At 37.2% G+C, this 19,417-nt stretch overlaps 1 long non-coding RNA gene across 1 annotated transcript; it reads right to left on the bottom strand.

Moving 5' to 3' along the window:
• Positions 1-568: 568 nt before the first annotated feature.
• Positions 569-19,034, bottom strand: LOC120460250 (uncharacterized). The gene is made up of 8 exons (XR_016150742.1): positions 18,851-19,034; positions 14,853-15,607; positions 11,025-11,194; positions 10,781-10,854; positions 9,089-9,184; positions 7,396-7,528; positions 4,977-5,146; positions 569-2,220 (listed from the first exon to the last, which is right to left on the bottom strand). It is a non-coding gene; the product is annotated as an uncharacterized LOC120460250 (long non-coding RNA).
• Between the last annotated feature and the right edge of the window lie 383 nt (positions 19,035-19,417).

Raw genomic sequence — 19,417 nt, 5'->3', positions numbered from 1 at the left:
ATGTATTATTTTTTTTTTTACTTTTCTAGTCATCAAAATGTTGCATTTAAAAGATGGACACAGCATAACCTTTTTTTTATTTTATTATGTTATTAATTTATATTATTAATAATATATATATATATATATATATTATTTTATTTTAAAGTAAAGTACAAACGAGAACAAATAGTACTAGAATTTGATTGAAATGATCGGTGCAATTTTATGAAGGATCATTTTTGTAAAGGAAAAAAAAAAATCAATAGTTTGTCCATAGACGTCCTCTGCAGGAACTCTATTTTTACATCATATAAAATATAAGAGTATGTCACGATGTAAAATGAACATAACAGTTGCATGCATTTAGGTCTTAAACATGTATGATTGGCTTAAATAGTCATAGGAGTTTAAAATAAGCTAATAAACTTTACTTTTATAGTTTTAGTTTTATTTATAAAGAGATGGACACTTTTCCTTAATTTAAAAGATAATATAAAAATAGATTTTTAGTTTTTACATTGTCCAAATGAGGACAAATAATAGGAATTTCAATTCAAATTGCCATGGCAATTTTTTAGCAGGAAAGGAAAATTGCGAAGAAAAAAGAAATGCCAGAAATTGAGAAAAGCTAGAAAAGAAATCGTTTGTGTTGAACTCTTTCCATAGTTATTCCTGCACTATTGTCCAGCCTGGTCTAATCCCGTCCCGCTCCAGATGGGGTTCAGGCCAGGAGAGAGGACCGTCACCCTGCAGGTGGGTGTGGAGAGCGGCTGGGGGATCACTCCCCTTACGCCTCACCTTCTCCTCCACCCCCTTTCCCCAAAATCCTGTTTTTAACACATGACCGGATGCCCTGAATTATTCAACCTTTTCAATATTTCACATGGCCCCCTTTTCCATGTTTGTTGCCCTGGACTTATGCAATTTTCATGGAAAAAAAAATGTTTTTGTCCTAGTTTAAAACACAAGCGAGACAGCAAAGGTTTGGTATCATTACAGTGGAGACTGTTGTGAATGAAGACTGAAAGGGGTTTGTGACAAAGACATGACAAGTTTCTCATGAAATTAGACTGGCATCGTTTTTCTTTTTTTTAAAGCTAGATAGATAAAGCTATTTCTTGTTTCTCACATACATTTTCTAAGACAATATAAATTAAATGTTAAAATAGGACTATAAAACACTTGATTTTGATTGGTCAAACAAGCCATTACGGGTTCAAATATTATTATACACCGAGCGCTTTACTACAAAATAGTCCCAGACAAAGGATTTCCAACATTTCACCTTTCTTGTATCACTCCGCAGTATCTTTCCTCTCACATATATACAAAAACTTAAACTAAAATTAAAACAATACTTGTATGTCTATTCATGGAACACGATTAGAAAATTTAAAAAAATAAAGGTTCTTATTTGCATCAATGGTTTCATGAAGAACCTTTAACATTCACGGAACCCTTACATTCTACAAAAGGTTCTTTAGAACATTATAATAGTTCTTTTAAAAACTGTTCACTGAAAGGTTCTTTGGGGAACATAAAATGGTTCTTATATGGCATGGCATTACTCGCTTATATGTATTCAAATGATGACAAATTTGGATAGACATACAAAACTATCAAATTTTATCCTAACATTGTATATTAACCTTGTATTGTAATCATTACGAGCATAAGTTGTAACACGTTTATGGTGTCTGCTTGACTGAATACATGTTAACTTTAAGTGCATATCACTGCCATATGGACATTACTTTGATACACTCATCTTTGAAACAAGCATTTTATGTAAAGCTACTTTGAAACAATATGTATCGCGAAAGCGCTATACAAATAAATGCGAAAACCCTGATTATGCCTACTATACTTTATATAAATGAGTTATAGCTTTATAATGGGCAATGTCAGCAATGTCGCCTTTACTACACCGAACCAAAATAACTACATTGTGTCGTTTTGCATACCTCGCTCGCCACAAATTTGGAGTGCTTTGAGAGACAAGAGTCGAGGAAAGCAAACTCTCGAGGTTGGGCATGTTGGCTGGTGACCAGCGGGCTCAAGCCGCCCCATTCTCCCACTGTTTCCTTCAGAGTCCTGGCTGCCGCTACTCGCCAACCCCCCTGACCTTCCATAAGGCCCCAGCCCAGGACACCGCGCCTGTCCTGCCATGTGGTTGGCTGTACACTCCTCTCTCACAGGACCCTTTTCATCCAGAGTGGAGTGGGGGTGTAACATTTTCTGTAAACACACACACACACACACACACAAAAATACAGTTAAAAATATAAGCGCAGATGTAGATGTAGACGCACAAACAGCGTGACACACATGCGGCACCTCATGAGCGAGTTATTATTAAACTTTCAGGTCAATTGTGTGGTAGAGACTCAACTTGAGGCTTTCAGCAGCATAGTGCAGTAGAACTGATGAAACATTCATGCTCGGAGAGCCATGTTTCTTTTCTTTTTTTTGTGTCCATTTTCATTATATGCCATCTCTGTTGAGTCAAGTCAAGATCTCCTAATTCACTAGTACCTCTTACAGCTAATCAGCCTGACATGTTAACTTACATAAACAGAACTCCAAAACTTCGGGATTGTGAGTTTGTAAAATGTACACCAGAGAACAGCCCCCACAACCTTTTTAAGTTTATATAACCAATTCATGCAGGATGTAACAGGCTTTTAATTATACATTATTTAAAGTTTTAGAAAACGCAATAACAAAATGAGGAGCCGCTTAAAATGCTTTTTTAAAAGCACCTCCGAACCCTGACCCTGACATGAAAAAATAGATAAAACTATTTCTCACTGGAAAACACTCAGATTAAAGGCAAAATTGTAAATAGGACTATAATTCACGTTTCTGATTGGTCAAGGGATTCTAGGTTGAACTAATTTTTTATATAAACTGTAAAATTGTCTAATTTCCTACTTGGCTATACTACTGTAGTTTTATGTCTCTAGCATAGTATTTGTCTTCTCAAATAATACAATAACTTTATATTTTTGTTTATTTATTCATTATTTGTTACACAATCATATAATGACATGGATGTTTAGAAATATTAACGATATGAAACCAAATTACATCAAGATTAATGTCAAAATGGCTGAACTGTGTAGACAAAAACAGGCATCTGGTGGGGGCCGCTGTCCCGGGTCCTCAGAGTGTGGCCGGTATAGGGGTTGCCCCTGCCTTCTGCCTATAGAACAAATGTGCCCAAGTTTGGACCCAGGGTTGCCCACAGTCTGCTTGCACCAGCAGCCAAGACCTCCATATGCCCACCCAGCTGACACCGTCTCCAGCACGCTGTGACCCCAATGTACAGTAAAGCAGACCAACACATGCCCAGAACTCTGCACACAGAACCAGTGCACTAGGTCTAGGATACATCCATGGATATGCGTGCATTAGTGCTGGGAAGCTACTTTGGAGGTTGCCAAGCTAATCATTATTTCAAGTAGTTAAATAACTGCCAAACAACTATTTAGAAAAGGCAGATTCAAGTAAATGCCACCGAAGTTTTTAATCAGAGCCATCATAAATTGTATATAAATCTAAAGAAAATATTTAGATTTTTTATAAATTATTATATTAATTGATTATATATTAATTACATGAATTGATTTTATTTTAACTAAAAGCAAAATGTACTTTTACCATCAAATCTGTAAATAGTCTGTCAATAATAGTCTATATATAGGAATATAGATTTTCTTTGTTTATATATATAAAAATATTAATGCAATGAGATAATTATATATATACACATATATATATATATATATATACACACAAATATATATATATATATATATATATATATATATATATATATACACACACACACATATATATATATATATATATATTGAAAATGAATTGTTTTTTGTATTATAAATTACAATATTAGCGTTCTTTCAGATTTCACGACTTTGAGTTTTTAAAGTCCCCATTTACACCTGTTATTAAAATACTTTTTGGTTTGCATGCACTCAAAATACGCACAGAACTAAACGTGGTAACAAAGATCAAATGCAAACACAGTAGCACAGTCACATGTAGTTATTGCAACCCTAATATCAGTGCGTCCATTAAAAGTCAGAGCATTAGTAACCACAAAAAACAAAAGCTTACTGATCTCCGAGCAGCTCTCACAAAATGTACAAAGCTTCTGATACATTAACACTTATCAGGAGTTATCCTCTCCTAACAGCCACCGCTGAAGGCTCCAGTTGCATTAATATTTTACAAGATTAATATTTAAACACATCAAATGGAATATGGAAAATAGCATATTGAACAGAACCTCATTAGCCCACGAAAGAGAAGCTAAGTAAGTTTCATTCAAAGTGCCTTTTCATTGTGTGTGAGAGTGAAATGGGAGAGGGGACGGATGGACGACGGACGGACGGATGCTGGGTAAAAAGATTATGGCCAACCTATATAAATTGACATGTTCAAGAGTTTACTATGACATTTGGCAATAAATACCATCTGCTGTATAAAAATAGTCTACTAAACGAAGCTCTAGTCTAAACTAATGCAAAACAACCAATCAACTGTCTAGACTTCCTTTATAAATGGCTGGATGGCTTTCAAAAGCAAGTCACACTTTTTTGGCACGTCAAGTTTAGGGTTGTGAAGGAGACTTCATGCACACTGAGGAGGAGAGAGGCCAAAAAAACGTCACGCCGCGAGATCACAAGACTGCCTTTGGCCAGAATTATAGTTCAGAGCTCCATTGTGATTTATAATTTCTCTCCACCTATTTTGAAGTGAATATGAAAGAGGTTTAAAAGTGCTATAAAGAGTTTGCTCCAGTAGACACATTTTTTTGTTAAACAAACAACAACAAAAAATTATTTTAGTTGTTCTGGTCCTGGACTTCATACATTTAACTTTAACTTTTAAATCTTTACCCAGATGTATTGATCTCCATTATATTGAGGCTGAAAAGGAAAGAAACATTTGAAATAAAGTAAACTTACGATGAGAAAGGCATGATGACCTTTAACACGTGGCGTCGTGCCAGATCACGGTGGAAAAAAGACTTGCACGTTGTCATATATGACACTCAACAATAGTTGTTTGCCTCTGAGCTGCCTGGAAACAGCTTGCCGGCTGCTGATGATGGCAGACCCTGGAGGCCACCAAATCCCTGAGGTAAAGAGAGGAAAACATTAGTAACAAGATAACAGGGGAGGAGAGGGCTCAGAGAGCTTGGCTTCTTCAGGTACCTGGGCCTGCTCTTAACTCCTGAACCAGCATCCCAGGGACTGGTGACAACAAGCAGTGGGTGTAGGGGTGGTTATAATGGTTGATTATGATGATGATGATGATTTCAGTCAATATATTAAATGATTATTATACCAGTCTGTCTGGCTGTTTATATCATATAATACACTTAAAGAGTAACAAATAAATAGTCCTTTAATCAACTTTGTTCACTAAATCAACAGTCCCCCTATTAAAGTGACAATCCCCCAGGAATAACCTGGGATTAAGTGCTTTGTTCAAGAACAAAATACTGATTGCTCATGAACTGCCCCATGTGGTGTTTAAATCTATAACCTTTACACCTATGTTTAAACCTATAACCAGGACAGATCTTTCAGTTTTTAAAGCTACACTGTGTGATTTTTACCCCCACCTGGTGGTGAAAAGGTATATGACCATCTAGTGAATATTAATTTCTGCTCCTCTAAATTCCGATTTCGTTTTAACCCCTACGGTACAATGTAGTCCAAGATTAACATGGCTTCCGGTTCGACCTCGTCCATGAGTGTTAACTCAAACGTAAACGCGAAAGGTGAAGCTTGAATTAATGGGTATGTCCCTCTTTGGCTAATGTACTTTCAAGATGGAGGGGCAACATGGTGACCAACATTAGAACCCCTTACCCGTATGTATTTTCAATGGCATATTATACACTCACTATAATACTTTATACTTGAAAGAAGTAAATAAATTAATTAGCACATATATTTTTGAAATAACTAAGTGTTTTTACCTAATAATAAACTAAAAGAGTTACACAGTGTAGCTTTAAAATAATTGTTTATATTTTGTCTATTGTGTTTGTTTATTTGAGCTAAAAAATTGTCAGTTACCAAAACAGATATTTATTTATTTATTAAATAATTGTTTATATTTTGTCTAGAATTTGTTTGTTTATTTTAGTTCGATTTTTTTGTTTTCAGTTTCCAGGACAAATCATTATTTTTTATTTTATTTTAAATAATTGTTTATATTTTGTCTGGATTTTGTTTGTTTCAGTTACCAGAACAGATCTTTATTTTCATAATTGTATATATTCAGTTAGGTTTTGTTTATATAAACTTGTGTTTTGTCTATTTTTTATTTGTTTGGTCTCATTAGATTTTTGTTTTGTTTCAATACCAGGAAAGTTTTTTTTTACTACATAATTATATATGTTTGTTTTTTTTTTTTTTAGTTAGACTGTTTTGTTTAAGTTACCATAACAATTCTTACATTTTTTCAAATAATTATTGTTATTTTGTATTTAATATTTTTGGTCTATTTCTATTTATTTATAAGCCAACAAAAAAGGAGGTACAATACCCAAAACAAAATATCAACTAAACAATTGCAAAATAATGACTTATAGTAGTAATGACAACCAAATGTTAATACCTTGTTACTTTGAAACAACATGAATCTAAAACTATTTTTTTTCATTCATTTTAATTCACCATGGTATTTACACTGCACTTTAACAATAGTGATATACTGTATATAGACCATAGTACATGGTCATAGTGCTTTGGTATTTCTATAATACCATGTCCAGAAAAATAAATAAAATAAACAACATGGTGCTTTCTGTTAATGTACTGAATACATAGTCTAATATAAACAATTAGAATTCATGCAACACAAGTCTACTCGAAAAGATCAATGGAAAACCATTGATAAGTGCCATAATCAAGACACTAGGGAAGCTGTTAATCAGTGACTGCCATTCACATCCTGCAAGAGACGCTTAACAAGGGGTGAATTCTGCTGAGACTGTGATGGCTTCATTACACTGGCCTCACTTACCGTCTGGAAAAAAAAAAAAATAATGATTTAATGAACAGAGTTAAGATTTGACACCACCGCAGCACTCCAGCTCTAAATCAGAAATAATGAACGAGCCATTAACGAGGGGCTGGGAGAGAAACACCTGATCTGCATCCCCCCCCCCCATCCTTCCATCCCTCTGTGTCTCTGTCTATCCCTCCCTCCCTCCTTCTCTAATAAACAGTCCACAGCTGAATCAGGGCATCACCTTCACCTGCTTCTGCAGCACTAAACCTCTGTCTATCAGAATACACCCACCCACACTGCGCCTCTGTCTGTCACACTACTCCTACGCAGTGTATACGTACACACACACACACACACCTTCACCTGGAAGATGAGCTGTCTATGACCGTCTCTGGGGAGTGTGAGGGGGTCTCTCTGTGTCTGTCACACTCGCAACCTCAGACGCGAACACGCATGAGGCACGCAGTAAGAGAAGCACATCCGTACACACCTGTCAACAGAAGAATGTTTAATTTGAACAGGCCTGCCATCGTTTGATAAGATAATGACTGAGGCTGCCGGTATAATCATTTCGTTCATTCATGTTCGCTTCGGTATAATGAAGGTGAGGCCTGAGAGTTCCTGAAATTCGCTAAACAATCATCAACAAGTTTTGAAGTAAATGTTTTGAAATGAGACAATAAACAAAAACACAACTAGGACAGGAAAAATAAGTATGCTTTACCGTGTTGCTTGAGTCGATACATTCAAGGTCCTTTAATGGAAATTTGGGTTTACCAGAACACCTGGCTATCAAGAAATATTTTCCACAGGGTTCTCGAGTTTGCTAATTTGTTCTTTGGATATTAATAAATTCCTATTTATGTCATGGGTTTTTCAGTTCAGCATATTTGTTTTTGGGTTTTTTTAAAGCACCAGCAGAGGATTTTATACAACAAAATTAAGAACTAGACAATAAAAAGTTCTTTGTGGGACTAAATTAAGTTAAATGTTCTCAAAATTGTTAGCCATAGTAGATACACAACTGTTCGCGGTCAGCATAACTTAAAAAATAATAATTAATACTTTTATTCAGCAGGGATGTGTTCAATTAATCAAAGGTGACAGTAAATACTGGTTGTAAAAATACTAGCCTATGGTTTCCACAAAAATATTAAGAATTATTTTCAACATTGAAAATAATGTTGCTGTAAGCTGCAAATCAGCATATTAGAATGATTTTTTTAAGCATTGTGATGCGTGACACTGAAGACATAGGAATAAATTATATTTAAAATAGATTAAAATAGAAAAGTTATCTTATATTGTAATAATATTCACAATATTACCGTTTTTACTGTATTTTGATCAAATTTCCCAATCTGATCAAGTACTGAAGGTTTTTATTAGCTGGGCGGCCACCTAGTCTAAAATATGCCCAAAAACTCTTTAAATCCAGCCAACAGACAAGGGGAGACCATTTAAAGTCGGCATGAAATCAAATTCGACAAATCTTCTTTTTATATGTAATATTGTAGTGTTTATTATAAATGATTTATCTGTGCACTTCAATATTTTTTTTAAATTCATGTACCCTTATAATCTTCAATCAAATACATTACCCTTCCCTCCCTCATCGAAACGACCTGTCTTCTATTTCGGTCACGTGCCATGGCGAAAGGGTGTGGCCAGATCCAATGAGGGTGTGGCTATCGGTGCACCGCCTCTATTCAAATCTGCCTCCATTTAGTTTGCAACACCCACCGCCCAACGATCCAATCAACACACGAAGGACGAAATCAAGCCCTGCCTAACATTTTTGATCTAATTTCAGAAGCCGTTTCACCTGTATGTACGTCACAACAAGGGAAAAAAATGACAATCTCAACGTCTATTTTTTTAGCAAGGATTACATTAACTATAGACATGTTACACAAGCATTTGACAACCAGAAGTTTAAATTTAGCTTAAACACCCTAACTTTTTGTGAAATGTTTAACTTGAAAAGTTTGCTTGTGCTATATCTAATAAATACCACTTGGTTTGATACTGAATGCAATCACATTCTTACCTGTTTAATTGTGGCTTAAGAGTCCAAATACTTTGTTGAGTGACTGCATCCTTGATTATATACAGCCAATGGTCTGCAACTCCCTGTGGCTTTATGCTGTTTTGGAAACAAAATCATGCTAGTTTACTGGTACTTCTTTTAAGTGTTAACATTTCCTTAGCTTTTATGATCTTAACCAGGCCTATTACACATAAAAGGCCCATAATACCAAACCTTAATTTAAGTGCTCCTCCAACAAACCCAACAATTAAGGCACTCTTTACCATGTGTTCCATTCTGGACAAAACTTTACAATTTAGCATTGGGGCACCTCTTGAAACCTGCTTTTAAAGAGCTGTCGAAGAGAGGCATTTTTAACTTTTGACAAATAAACAATGGCACCCTCTGAGCCCGCTGCGCTAAACACCGCTCACCAGGCCCGAATTAAATGAGGAGAAAAATGCTCAGGTCCCTTTGCACCGCACCACGATTTTAAGGAGGGGAGAGCACACATTTCACACAGTTGCCTTTGTGTGTAATATATTGTATCATGGCCATCCTGCTGGGCGTATTTCATATAGATAATGATGAAGGCAATGCGAATATCTACGTGAACGAGTGGGTTAGCTAATTAAGATTATAGCTACCCAGAGAAGTGTCTCGGTACAGTTTGCACCCAGCAAGGCGCTGCCTTCATTGTGGGAAAAGCAGCACCATTTAAACAACAGGGTCCACATCACCTGGAGCGCAATTGATACCAATTATACCATATCATAAAGTAACCCAATTTAATAGTCAGGGAACCAACATGGGGCATTTGGCTCATTTATTAAGAGACGACCGAAAAAAGATTCATTTCTAGTCGGTGAGCTGTCATTTTGTCGCAATGATAAAGCCCAGATCCTAAACTTAAGAAACTGACTGTCACAAATAAGGCAAGAGCAATTAAGCACAACCTGGCGCCAAGAAAGGGCAGTAATTAAGTGCGTTATTGTCTTTTGCCTCGCTATTTTAGTTTCAGTGGAGCTAAAGATGTTTTTGAAAGATAATTTTAGAAAAGAATCAATCCAAATGAAGTATAAATATTATTAAATATTATTAATATTAAAAATAATTGAAAGATGACACTAACTAAGAATTATATATATATATATATATATATATATATATATATATATATATACTGTATATATATATAAATTAAAGATGGTACAGAAAGTAACAGTTTTTTTTATAAAATTATTCAAATGTTTGGGATCAGTATGATTAAAAAAAACACTTTTAATTCAGCAGTGATGCGTTAAAGTTTACAGTGTTACAAAATCGTATTTTTTTTTACATCTGCTTTACATCAGAATTTAAATTTGTCTCATATTTGATGAAGTTTGCATCACTGATCATTATTTTTCAGTTTATCAATAAGAAGCTGCTTTAAAACTATCAGTATTTTATAAAGTGCTATCTATATAACAGAGAAGGTATACTGTATACTCAAAAAAACCTGATCAATAGAAAGTTAAAAAATCAGTTTCCACAAAAGCAGCATAATAATAGTAAGAAATGTTTCTTTAGCACCAAATCAGCATTTTAGATTGATTTCTGAAGGATCATGTGACTCTGAAGACTGAGAGAGTAATGATGCTGAAAATACAGCTTTGCATCACAGGAATAAATGACATTGTAAAATATATTAAATTGACAAGAGTTACTTACAAGATGCTGTAAGAAACAGGTGGAAATCAATGGTGTAAACTGTGGAATTTTCGGCAACGGATGGATCCGCAGTTCTAGAAGAGGATTAATTATTTGTAATATTTAATTCTATGAAAAGTTTACAATTGAAATATTGAACAAAATTCTTTAGTGAATTCAATTGAAACTGGCTCCATTGTGAACGCCATAATCCACTCTTAATCTGGATCAGGGATTCTAGTGTTTTTTTTTTTGTTTTTTTTACCCCTCTCTCGAGGCAGCAGTTGCCGTTCATCCCGTGCCTTTGTGTACGTGCCGGCCTCCTTAACGTTTTAGCAGGGCTTTGACTGGTTGAACTTTGATCTGATGTCTTCATTGAGGAGAACTGCAGGTTACCCATTCAAGATGCAAATCCTTTACCAGAGCCTATAGGCACTTTGTAAAAGAGAGAGAGAAAAACAGGGTGAAAGAGAGAGAGTGAGTGTGTTTCGATGGGAGGGGGGAATCCTGTGTGAAGTTGAAACACTCCGCACGCCCCCCTCTACACACACCCACACACACACACACACACACACTCGCGCTCTAATCCACATTGCAATATGGATTAAGGTAGGGGATAACCTTTTCTTAACGTGCAAGAAAGAGTATGGCAAGGACAAGCCCGGGGTGGGCGGCTGGGGATCTTCTCATTATAAAGCAGTGCTGTATAAAAGCACGCTCTGTGTCAGGCGCTTGTGAATGGGCCTCAATGCAGCCCCATTCCCAGGCCTGGTGGGGAGGCTTGCCAAAGACTACCTAGAGCCAACTAAGCGTGAGTAATCCGTCCAAACTCAATGGACGGGGTGAGCCCCATTCAACCCTCTCAGAAGTTTAAGAGTTGATCAATTTATTATCTGTGGCGATTAGGGTGCAGGCCCAGTCACCTTCTTAAAACCCGACAGTCCGGGAAGAAAAGAAAAAAAAAAAGGAATGGGTCTCTGTTTCCACAGCCAGCGTCGCATAACCGAGGCCCTCTAATTGCGATACTAATGCGCTCGAAACCTCTGATTTGAAATGAACCAAGGCAGAAAACCGATTTCATGCTGTGACAGTTTATATATTGCCGCCGATAGACAAACGGCCCATTGAATAGGAACTGTACCTTCTAATTTTGTTTCCGGGGGAGAGAAAATAATCGCTTTGTTACATAGGTAGAGAAAATTGGGCATAAAATCATTCAGCCATTTTTTTTTACAGTCTTACAGTCTGATGTGATGTCTTTAGATGAGAATTAGATGACTGAAAAAAGCAAATTTGAATAATTGACTGTTGTAATTACGCCCCCAAAAAAAGGCTTTGTGCCTTTAACGGCTTGTAATGACAACTGAGTTAACAGATCGGTGCGGAAAAATAAACTACAAGTCAAACAAGCTTTGTTGACTAAGGATCACACCCACTCCAACGGCCACAAAGGGTGCAGTGGTTTGGGACAAATCTCAAGTGCTCTTCACACTCACACTTCTTAGCACATGGATAAACAGTTGTATTAGCTCAATTCACAATAGCCATCGTCTTTAAAAAAAAAAAAAAAACGAATGTTAAAAGCCAGAGGAGACCAAACAAATGAAAATGACAGGCGAAAAGGGGAGTGTGGTGAAGCCATGCCTGATTCCTCAGAGCAATGATGAGGTTAACACAGCAGGTGTAATGGGGTGTGTCTCAAGTAGCTCACTACTTCAGTAGCCAGTACACTAGTAGCCTACTACTGTAGGGAGTCAGCCATGTCAATATAGTTCATGACATTCACATTGTAGAAATTCCCTGACCTCTCACTAGATTCACTCACCAGAAACAATGCCGTGTTTTAAGTCAACAAAGACGAGTCTATAGACTCCTTTGTTTTATTTACACTGTAAAAAAAATATTGTTGGATTAACTTAAAAAAGTAAGTAACCTGGTTGCCTTAAAATTTGAAGTTGATTGAACTGGAAAAAGTGAGTTACATACAATGAAGGAGATTGATTTAATCATCAGAAACTCAAAATAATAAGTTATCTGAACTAAATAAATTATTTGAGTTGATTTGACAAAAGAAAAAATGTTGTGATAACAAATCTTGAAAATATTTTTTTTTTTTTACAGTGTAAGTGCAAATCAAGAAAAACTCTTATTTTTTGTAGTTACCTTTATATTTTGTAATGGCATTAACAAAAATGCAATGTGTTAAACACTATACTGTAAGCAACATTTTTTAAATTTCAATGTATGTATTTTTTTTAACAAATATTCAGTGATGGAAATTACATGCTTGCTAGGGCTAATTTCACAATTAAATAATATTTTCACACTTTTTAGTTTAAGTAGAAATGATGTACAAAAATATTCTATTTACAAATGCCATTTACCTTTTTTCCTTTGTTTTATCTACACAAATTGTCTATAGAAAACCTTTAGAAATTAAGAAAAAGACCTTTAAAGCAAAAGATTTATGCTAAACAATATATATATATATATATATATATAAATGTATGTGCTCAAAATTGAAGATGTAAATTGTGTCAGTGTTTAAATGACCACTGCTGATCCACGAATTGAATGCTCATGACATACAGATAGGGATCTCAGGAGCAGAATGAGACATCCATAGTTTAACAAGTGAGATATTAACATTCTTGCAGGGCGAAGCAGTCGTCACCTCCTCGGTTCGCATGTTCATGGCCCTGTGTTTGTCAGAGGTCACTGCCAACCCACAACAAGCCGCCACCTCATTACCCAAACTAAATAACTATTAAAGCCATGTGACAAATATGCTACATATTCACATGGACGCTGCTCAAAAGTGAGGCCCCGATTACAGGCCCAGAGCGGAAAAGATTGTTTCATCGTCATTCTCACACTCAATTGACTGTGTGGTTATGTGTGTGTGTGTGTGTCCTGGAGTCATTATGTGCAATTCAGGCAAGCACGTGGATGGATGTGTGTACAGAGCTTTCAATCATGTTTATGAGGGGCCGTTCGTGCATATGCGTGTCTGTTTGACTCTTAGCGGCTGTTCCCTCTGCAGTCAATTTATCTTAATGTGAATTGAATGTGCTAACAACTCCAGCGCCGTCAGACATCATTTCATATCAATCATCCGGTATCAGCCACACTGATCTACAATGGCAAACACTCAGTACTTACGGCAACAAACAGATTTACTGTAAATTATGAAATATATGTTGGAAGAATGGCATAGAGCACTGAGAACTCTTAGTTTGTTCAATTTTGACAGCCGGCTTGCTTGCAAACCCCTTAGCCATTTTGTATGTAGTACAAAAGTGTATTACTGGAATAAATCAAACAAATTCCACAACACTACATAGGACAAACGGTTTGGAGAATAAATAAATAAATAAATACCACAACCCAAATAATATCTGCCACCATTTGCGCTAAATAGCACCTACTATTTACTTAGTGCAAGGAAAATATTGCTATTTTCCACTTAGTGTATTTAATATATATCCCTATTTGCACTTATAATCAAAATAAAATAAAATAACCACTGCCTACTACTACTATTAATAATGCTGAAATCATTTTGTTATGTATATTCAGTGAGAACACTGTATTGACCAATCATCATCCAGGATCGCAACCACCACATTTTATATAAAGTAATAAAATCACAATAAAGTCTTTTAGTGGTTTGTCACTTTTAAAGGGACTTTTTAAAAAAAAAATTAAATGATCTATTTCAGTCTATACTTTGTAGCATGTTGACCGTTTTGGTCTCCTGGCCACTTAACAAGGTGCATGTGTGAAAGAAGATGTGTCAGAGCCCCAGGGACAAATCACCTTTCTTACAATAAAAAAACCAGGCCATTGTCTCGGAGATAACACCTTAAATTAGAAAAACCATGCTTAACACCAACACTTCCTGATTAGACCTGTGAGGAGCTGTGGGCCAATCAGAGAATAGGACCATGGGGCATTCCTTTGTGACATCATTAAGGTAATGTGTGGGTAAAGGCTGATTTAGATCCCTGGGCTGGTCACTGTTACAGATTGCCGGTTAGGAGTGTTTGGGGAGGAGAGGAAGGTGTGAGTGTATGTGAGGGGCTGAATTCACCTCTTGCTTCAGACTCTTTCGGCTATTGACTCCTCCTGGGAAAGGAAAGAAAGAAAAGTCACTCAAGGCAAAATCACATTTGGTCAGGTCTAATTTGACAAAAAAAAAAAAAACACAATCCATGGGTCAGATCAGAAAAAAAATGGCGAAAAAAAAAAAAACACAGCAATTATTATCCATACGGTCAAACACACATACACCGGTCAGACATATTTACAACATCTTCACTATAGGATATTCCTCTCAGACCAGCAAGAACTTTACATATAAAGCGAGGTCAGATACACAAAACATGACCAAAACATTCTTTAGATCCATGGAAACCTTCACTGCCCTTCAGTGTGTCTGCACTCTGCCATGCTAAGGAATGGGAGGCCTATCAAAAAACAAGCCAACATCCTGCATTGGATTCCCGCCCTCCCCATTTATATGGAAAACAAAGGTTTACGCCTTGACCCCACCCTCCATCAATCAAAATATTTACAATGGCCTCCCATCTGTCCGCTGAACTGAAGCGGCCCGGGTGCTTCTGTTCCTCTTTCCATTAATGGAGGGCTTTTCCTGGAGAGTCGTGGGTTTGTATGACCCCCTGGCTGTGGTGAATGCTCGGGAAGGTCATTAAAACCAGTAACATCACCGAGCTGTAATGACAAGCAGAAGATGCACTTCCTCTTTTGTGGGATTCACTGACTGGCTGGTGGCTTTTCGTTACGCCAGCTCTGCATGGCTCCGTAGATTTGCTCCAGAGGCCAAATCTGGATTGAAAGGTGAAGGAAAAGGTGAAGGGTTGTATTGTAAGGAAGAACAATTTAAATGTATGAAAATATGACAAGAAAATATGTTTCTGAAGAAGAAACATATACCAAGAATGAGATTTGGAACACAAATTCTTGGACTCTACAAAGTACGTTCCAAAGTCCCATATTTGATCTGGCTTCCACCCACTCTGAGGCTCGCGGCCAAGCCAAGGAGAGCATGCCTTCTCTGGCTTGGCCGAGTGGGTCAGCCCCCTTGATGAATTTCACTTTTTCGCTTATATCTCGGGAATGCCGGAGCTCCCCCTAGTCCCACTTTGGCAAAAAAAAAATTAATTATTTATTATTAAGGCCACGAAATAGTATCTTAAGGCCACGAGTATCTTGAGGCCACAAGTTAGTATCTTGAGGCCACGAGTTAGTATCTTAAGGCCACAAGTTAGTATCTTGAGGCCACAAGTATCTTGAGGCCACAAGTTAGTATCTTGAGGCCACGAGTTAGTATCTTGAGGCCACAAGATAGTATCTTGAGGCCACGAGTTAGTATCTTGAGGCCACGAGTTAGTATCTTGAGGCCACGGGTTAGTATCTTGAGGCCACGAGTTACTATTTTGAGGCCATGAGTTACTATCTTGAGGTCACAAGATAGTATCTTGAGGCCACGAGTTAGTATCTTGAGGCCACGGGTTAGTATCTTGAGACCACGAGTTACTATCTTGAGGCCACGAGTTAGTATCTTGAGGCCACGAGTTAGTATCTTGAGGCCACGAGTTAGTATCTTAAGGCCACGAGTTAGTATCTTAAGGCCACAAGATAGTATCTTGAGGCCACGAGATAGTTATAATTATTTTTTTTTTGCCAAAGTGGGACTAGGGGGGCTCCGTACCTATTGAAACTCGGATTGAATATAGATCTCCATGGGTCACATGCTAATCAGAATGTTCAAGTCATGTTGTGAATATGCCGTCTTTACATTACACAATAAAACTCAAAAACGCTAAAATTAGATGCCATTAAAGTCAGTGGTTCTCAAACACACCTCCACATCTCCTCCACACCAAAGGGGCCGCATGGTGACTTAAAAGTATTAATAATTTATAAAACTCTTAATTAAAATGACCAGTCTTGGTGTCACAAAAAGTTGCCTTGGAATGAAACTGCAATTCTATGATAATCTTTGTTCTGTTAATGTCTAGCCTGACAGACTGGAAATACAGCTAACGTACAAGTGCATGTACTTCAGCATGAAATATGATCAGTTCCACAAGAACTTGTGTTTTTCCCCCTCCAGACCAAGCCTTTCAAATAACAGAATCGGTTACAGTAAAATTATATTTTGATATGCTATGAACGTCTCTCTTCATTTGCAGCCCCCAAGCCATTTCGATTCAGCCTAAAAACAAAAGGCACCGTCTGCCTCAACATCACTTTGCCCCCAGACTTGCTGATTGTTCAACTATCTGCCACTCAATGATAAAAGTGCCACCCAAAAGCATGGCTTCCTTGTTTCTCCCTCCATCCTGCCTTTGTCTCCAAAACGGTGTAATTTCAGAGATTGAAGTCCTCGCCGGTGCCTTCATTCCCCTGCTCTGACAACAATAGGACCCAAGTGCTTTCAGGAATGATGGATAAATTACTAGGTAGTAAAATATTATATCTAAGGTAGGTGATGGGTCCTTTTCTGCAGGGCTTGTCTCCATCAGTCTCATGGCTCTGGAGGTAATTATAGTCTGTTGGATTGTCTCTCTCTCGGCATGGGATAGAGCTCTGCTGTTTGTCACGAACTCATCTCGCCGAGCGATAGGACAGTAATGGTTCGAATTAACATCTGTTGCCTGGCTGGCATTGTGAAAGGCAGTGACAGCTTCACCACTGACCTTTTCTGATTATTGAAAAAAAAAAGAGGAACAATTAGCTCCCCTCTCAAGAGCCAATAGTTTAAATTACAATGTATATTGTACAATTGACTGAAAGACTGTCAATGGGGCTCAGATGTGTGATTTATTGTGTCGTTTCATTGCAATCATTTGGTCATTTAAAGGCATTGGTTAAAACCTGTTATTTGGAGGTGGACTGGCGGCACGACAAACTCAGGGTGTTTTTCTGAGGTCAAAGCCTCATTAGATCATCGAAACGGCTAACAAATATCAACAGTAGCACGTTGTTCTTTGGCTGAAACGATATTCCTTGATCAGCACAAGTTAAACTCAAACCAACAGAAATTGTGGTATAATGTTGATTAACACAAATACATTTCCTTTCCTTAGTTTAAAAAAAGGGTTTTTACAATTTGGGTTACAGTTGCAATAGAAGCGAATGGGGCCGATACGTAAATGTTAAAACGTTGGTTTTATTTAATATCTTGTTTCACGTTTCTGCTTTCAAAATTGTCAAAAAAGGCTCCACTCACTTCCATTATAAGTGTATTCTTGAACTCAGAGAGTATTCCTCGGAGTAAGTCTGAGCTAATTTTGACAAATTTGAACCAACGTAAAACCACTTAAAACATTTAAATTTCAGTCCTTTCCAAACCTCCTGCAAAGCAGCCAACGTCTCCTTCACCTCAGAAACAACTTGACCCCGACGACAAATAATGACAGCAAAGTTGAGTAACGAACACAGTACAGTGGGCAAATATCATCAGCCTCACCCATAAACTCAAAGCTGAGCAAGGCAAAGACGAGAGATTCCACAGCTCTTCAATTTGTCCTCCCAAGGATTGTCTTTTATTGATGGCTTTCTAGGTCAGCGACCCTCCGTGCCGTTCAAAGGATCTAAGAGGCACCCAGATGGGCCCTCTCAAGATGGAGCCTATTGTAGCATACTTTCTATAGTGTCTTACAAATGAAATGCGTAGGAGCCATTAGCCCAGAGTGGATTGTTTTAGGGGGTGTGTGTCCCTCTCATGGGGGGTAATGATGACAGTCTGGGCCACAGATCAGTCATCAAAACAATTGTTTCGGGCCTTTTCTTTTGATGAGAGGCTTTCGCTTTACTCTCTCTCATTGCTCTTAACTGCGAATAAACTCCTGATTGCGTTCTGCAAATCTTGAATGCTCCAATCTGTTGGTTTTACACCTCAAGAATCAGTCCAAGAAAAGTTCGAATGGTTATAGCTTTAAATAGAATGGATGGTGTAATAAAATCAGACACATTCTCAGTAAGGTTATATACCAACTTTTCCCTCAACAGGATGTTATTAAATCTTTGTCAGGTCGTGACAACAGCAGGTGAGGTACTTACTGTTGTCTTAAGGGATTGGAAAGGCAGGTGTCATCTTTCCACCTTGCTCGGCCCAGCACTGTTCAAACTCCCAGACACCTTGTGTGAATTCAGTAGATAAGCATTGGCTGACACAGACATCACCTTATTGAATTAGGCTGTTTGTGCAGGCAGCCACCAGAGCATTCAGCTTCAGCTCTGGTTCTCACCTGTTGACAGATGGGACAGACATGCTAGTTACCTCAAAGGAAATTAGGAATCCAATTTGAATACCAGCTGTTTTTTAAGCAATTGGAGAGCCCCAGTAGTTGTTCAACAGGGTCATTAGGCCTTAAAACTGAGGTAAAGAACTAACAACGGGTTAAAGAATGCTTTTGCTTCAACTAAAAGTTCATAAAAATAAAGGATTTCTTTAGAACTAGGGTTGAATAAAAATAACGATTTATTTCCAATTATCAACACTTTCAGGGATCGAGTATTTTTTTTTATAAGACATACATTTAAAAAAAATAAATATATGTATTTGTTCATGTCATTAAATCTTAAAACAAGTTAAAACTAAAATTAAATAAATCGGAATCATACAGT

This window comes from Pimephales promelas, chromosome 25, assembly GCF_988280905.1.
Source record: "Pimephales promelas chromosome 25, fPimPro1.hap1.1, whole genome shotgun sequence".
Classification (NCBI taxonomy): Eukaryota; Metazoa; Chordata; class Actinopteri; order Cypriniformes; family Leuciscidae; genus Pimephales; species Pimephales promelas.
This window is presented reverse-complemented; position numbering and strand designations above follow the sequence as displayed.